This window comes from Echinops telfairi, unplaced genomic scaffold, assembly GCF_000313985.2.
Source record: "Echinops telfairi isolate 266 unplaced genomic scaffold, ASM31398v2 ScPeMD7_5;HRSCAF=22, whole genome shotgun sequence".
NCBI classification, from domain to species: Eukaryota; Metazoa; Chordata; class Mammalia; order Afrosoricida; family Tenrecidae; genus Echinops; species Echinops telfairi.
This window is the reverse complement of record NW_022103901.1, coordinates 17,717,630-17,723,671: the sequence shown is the minus strand read 5'-3', so window position 1 is coordinate 17,723,671 and position 6,042 is coordinate 17,717,630.

Genomic DNA, 6,042 nt, shown 5'->3' with positions numbered 1-6,042 from the left:
AACTGTCAGTCCCATTGTTTTCTCCTCCAGATTGTTCATCCAGCCTGTCCTATCCACACAGACCTGCAGAGACAACAACATGCACAAAAACAAGACAGAGAAAAACCAAGCAACAGTGCACAACAAAACAGCAACAACATCAAGCCACTGACAAAAAACAAATTAAAATATACCAAGAAAGAAAAGCTTGTAGTTAGTTCAAGGATTGCTGGCCTTTAAGAGTGTTTTAAGGCAGTGTTTTTCAAGAGTAAGTGAAAGGCCAGTTAAATTCAAGGAAGAGAGGTCATTTCAGAAGTTTACGATGATCATTTTGGCGAGGTTCAAAGGGTCTTGATAGGTTTTCTCACAGGACAAATGACCAACATGGGGTGTATAATGAAGTTTTAAGAAAATGGAAAACTGCGTTGGAGAGATAGGGGCAGGAATACTGTGCTGAGAAATTTTGCTTCCATCACAATGCACTTGCTTAATCTTCCTCGGGTAGCAAGGGCTGCTCTGTGTTTACTCTTTGCCCACCTACCTTACAGACCTGATCTTGCCCTTCAGATTTCTTTGCTCTCAAAACTCAAAGAACATTTAAAGGGAACACAATTTAAGTCCTGTGTTAGGTAGGGTTCTCTAGAGAAAACAACATGACACTTATGATTATAAATATATACAAGGAGAGGTTTATATAGTGAAAAGGAATACAACAGCAGATTAGTCCACACAGCTGTACAGAGAGCACCGTCCAACTCACTTTCATGGGACAGTCAATATACTGAGGGTCCTTCCAACTCACGCAGGCCACTAGCCCAATGCCAAGGAAACAGACAGTAGGAAGATGGGATGTCAGACGGGGAGCAGAGGACAGTAGTACAACACAGCGAAGCCGGTCAAGGTGGAGCCTCACAGTATAGGGATGTAAAGTGGCAGAGGGGTGGAGTCTGGGGTGGTGGCAAGATGAGAAAGTCAGCCCACAGGCAGCAGACACAGGCACGGAACAACAAGGCACAGTGAAACGGTCCAGCAAAGTCCACGGGTTGGCTCAGCCCACAGGTAGCACAGTACACATACACATATAAAGGCTAACTCAGCCCACAGGTAGCACAGTACACATACACATATAAAGGCTAACTCAGCCCACAGGTAGCACAGTACACATACACATATGAGTCGCTAACTCAAGGCAGCATGCTGGTCTGAGGGAGAAAGAGGAAGGGGCCAGCCTCGAAGAGCTATTGTCTCGGTAGCACCTCCAAAAAGAGGTCCTCAAGCTGCAACCTGATTGACAGGCTAAACTCTACCCACATCTTCTTACCGGTGCCATGTTGGCACCAGAAAACCTATCACAAGTCTCTTGAGGATGCCCAACTGCCATGTTGATGTGGGAAGAGTACAGATTCCTTCCAGAAAGATGGGTTAGAGAGATGAAAACTGACTGCTAGAAGTGCATAGACATGGATGGAGAATATGTCAAGAAACAACAGGTTCCCGTTTTGATATTATCTTTAATTAATATTTATTCTAATGCTTTTTAAATTTTACTTTCATATAGAGTGACCAAAAGAGGAGAACAGTGGTTGATTGGAGAGGAGAGGAGGTGGAACGGCATGGAGGGACATAAGGAGGGGTGACAAAGGGAGCAAGAAACCTGCAGGGGAGCAATGGGTATGTGCATGATCTCATAGGGAGGATGTTTTAATGGGTGTGTACCACCTGTCAAAACCTATCAAATAGTACACTTCAAATATGTTCCATTTATTACAGATCAGCTATACTGCAACAAAGCTGGGTTTTTTGTTTGTTTGGTTTGGATTTTTATTTTATTTTTGAAGTAGGATAAAAACATGGAATTGAAGTAGAAATGGGGACAGCTTTGTCTTGTTACCAATTCTAAAGAAAATGTGCTTAAATTTTACCATTAGTATGTATGCTGCTGGGTTTTAGCAGAAGCTTTTGAATGCAAAATACTACATCTCCTATTCTACTTGTTAAAAGTGCTTCTCTCTCCTCATATTCCATTCGTTTTCTATTGGGAGTTTTGAGTACCTGTCTCCACATTTCTTATACTGCCAGCTAAGGGATTTGCAGTGCTTACCCTTGAAATCACAAACCCTTTTAACAACTGTTGATAGAAATTTCAAGAAATTGAATGAATATTCCTCCACTCCAAAGAACTGCAGAAATATATATAATGTTCCTCCATTATACAGATATTTCTGTTAAAGCGATATGGTGAACAAATCAATCAATCTTACTTCAGTGTCCCTAAATATGCAATCCAGTTCTGTTTCCTGTTACTATGAAGCTGTATGTGAGGATTCACATAATAAAATCTTTCAAATCATGTAGTCATCCATAAAGGAATGATGGTGGAGCTGCCAGGTGAGTGTCGGGCAGCTAACAACCAGGTCTGTGGTTCAAAACCACCAGCCAATCCATGGGAGAAATATGAGGCTATCTGCTTTGGTAAAAATTTACATCCTTGGAAATTCAGTATGTATGAGTTGAAATCCTATTGACTTTATGAAGGAGCGTATAATTGCCCCATAGGGGTGATTAAAAATGCAAAAAGTCAAACCCACAGACATAAAGACAATTCCAACTCATAATGATTCTACACTGGTTTTCCAGGATTGTATCCTCTCGCCATATTTATTCAATTTGTATGCTGAGCAAATAAGCAAAGGAACTAGATTATATGAAAAAGGATGAGGCATCCGGATTGGAGGAAGGCTCATTAGCAACTTTTGATATGCAGATGGCACACCGTGCTTGCTGAGGGTGAAGAGGAGTTCAGGTACTTGTTGAAGATCAAGGATTTCAGCCTTCGATATAGATTGCAACTCAATGTAAAGGAAACCAAAATGGTTGCAATTGCACGAATAAGTAACATCATAATAAATGGAGAAAAGATTCAAGTTGTCAAGGATTTAACCTTGCTTAGATCCACTATCAATGCTCATAGAAGCTGCAGTCAAGAGATCGAATGACATTGCAGTAAGTGAACCTGCTGTACAAGACTTCTTTAACTTGTTGAAACTGCTGTAAAGTCAATTCTGACTTTCAGCAACCTATTGATAGAGTATGCTTTCCCTATAGAGTTTCCAAGACTGTGATCCTCATGGAAGCAGAGGCAACATCTTTCTCTCACACAGCAGCTAGCCGGTTTGAACCACAACCATTTATGAACTAGCCAAGCGGGTAACCACTGAATTTCCAGGACTTCCTAACAACAATAGTCATGAGATACAGGCACCATGCCTATGAAACACAACCGTAACTGTAAAATGTCTCCAATTTTAAATCATTCTTGTGATTGAATGTGTTGCACTAATAGTAAGATTTAAATTCCTTTAAAAAAACTAGAAAAAACTAAAATTCATATCTCCCCTGAAAGATACAGATACTTAGGAAATTTCCATGTGAAGCAAGAGAAGGACTTTTGGATTTTCTTCTTCATGCTTAGCAGCACAGATGGAAGATAAATTTTGTAGGTTTCCTTAATCACTTGAAGGATTTGGGATTCTTTGTCTCCTTAAATTAACAATAATCTTCATCAAGGTAAGGAAACTCCTTTTTTAACTTGCTAAAATTTTTTTCTTGAATTTTATTAAATACATTTTGCTAAACTTATTAGGAGGAGCATATGGTTTTCTGTCTTTATGGTCTTAATATTACTCACCTTACCCAATTTTAATGCCTATTACACAGCTACAGTGGTCAAAACAGCATGGTACAGGCACAATGACAGATATTCAGACCAGTGGAAGAGAATAGAAAGCCCAGGAATCAAACCATCAGTACATAAACAACTGGTCTTTGACCAGGGTCCCAAAACCATCAAGTGGGAAGTGGATGCCCTTTTTAACAAGTCGTGCTAGAAACACTGGATATCCACATGCAGAAAAATGAAACAAGATGTTTACCTCACCCCATGCACAAGAATAAACTCAAGGTGGATTACAGACCTAGAAGTAAAACCCCACACCATCAGGACCATCAAGGAGGGAATTGGGACAAACCTAAGATCATTGGCCCAGGAAGTCATAGGCTCACTGAAATAGAGAAGGGTACACACGCGGGTGAACTGGAAATCGACAAATGAGATTTAATAAGAATAAAACACCTGTACACCTCGAAAGACTTCACCAAGAGGGTGACAAGAGAACCCACAGACTGGGAGAGGATTTTAGTAATGACACATCAGACAAAGGGCTCATTACTAAAATCTGTTAACACCCTCATAGCCTGCAAAAAGAGGCCAGTTAACCCCCAAAGGAAGTGGGCAAAAGAACTGAAAAGAACTTTCACTAGGGAGGACACCCATATGGCCAACAAGCATATGAGAAAGTGTTCCCGGTCATTAGCCATAAGAGAAATGCAAATTAAAACAACCATGAGATACCACCTAGCCCAAATCAGTAAATCAGAGAGCAGCAACACTGCTGGTGGTCGTGTAGATTTGTACAGCCACTGTGGAAAGCAATCTGGTGATACTTAAAGAAAATGGAAATTGATCTACCCTATGACTTAGTCATCCCTCTACTGGGCATATATACCCAGAGGAGGTAACAAATAAAACACAACCAGTCATCTGCACTCCAATGTTTATTGCAGCGCAATTCACAATCGCAAAAACTTGGAAACAGCCTAAATTTCCATCAACAGATTAGTGAATTAGTAAGCTCTGGCGCACACACACACAATGGAGTACTATGCAGCACTGAAAAGCACAGACGATCGCATGAAACACATCATTTCATGGGAAGAGTTGGAAGGAATCATGTTAAGCCAGGTAACCCAATCTCAAAAGGACAGGTATAACATGAGTCCCCTGAGTAAGTACAATTGGCACGGCAGGAATAGAAGAATAGATATTAACGATGGAAGCATAGGTACTGTAGTCAGGGGGAGGTCAGACCACACCCGGGGAGGTACATGTGAGTCCAACATTTTTCAATACCAAACCTTTCTGTTGCTGGAAAAGTCGCTGCTTGGTCATGATGCACTTTTAACACAGCCACTGTACTCTATCTGTATTTTATTTCATTAAAGACTTTTGTTCATAAACTATAATTTTAACGTTATTTCTCCTTTCTGGTTTTAAGTTTCTATTTGTCTTATAAAAGGGACTGGAGAACTTGGTAACAGTTTCTTTTCTCATAAACAAAGAGAAAATGGTGTATAATGGTTGTTAAATGGTGTATAAACTCACTGCCATTGAGTCAATACTGACTCATCGTGACCCCTGGAGGTTTCCAAGACTATTTAAGGCAGATAAAGCCCACTCCTTCTCCCATTGAGATGCTGGTGGTTGTGCACTGCTGATCATGAGGATCGCAGCTGAATGTGTAACCACTACACCACCAGTGCCCCATAGATGGTGTACAGTAGCTTCTAATTCCCTGTGTATAGTGGGGAAAACTACTGCTCAGTCCTTTCCTACCCTCACAACCACTGCTGTGTTTGAATCACTGTTAGGGCGCCTATGTCAATCGAGGTCTTCCTATTTTTTGCAGACCTTTTGCTTTACCAAGCATGATGTCTATTTGTCAATGATTTTCTTATCCTGATAACAGTTCCAAAGTAGGAGAAACAGATTCTTGCCATCCATGATTCTGAGAAGCACTCTGGATGAATATTTTTGAATAACAGAATTTTTCATTCTTCTCATCCTTGGCATATTTAATATTCTTTGCCAACACCATATCAAAGGCATCAGTTCTTTTGTTTTTATTAGCTAGAGATTATCTGTTTCTGAAATGTTTGGTAAAACTCACTGGTTCCGTTTGGGGGTCTATTTCCTTTGAGTTGTTTTTCATAGTTCCATCCCTGTTCTAGCCGTATCTTATGAGTTTTGATATGAAATGTTTTGTTTACATCTGAGTGGTTCATGTTTTCTAATTTCTAATGTGGGTTTTCTGAATTTCCTTTGACATATGAATTATCTACAATTAAATTTTTCCCCTGCCATCTAGAAAATTCTGATTCTTAGTGATCCTATATGACAATGTGGAATGGCTCCTTTGGACTTCTGAGGCTGTATATCTTTTTTTT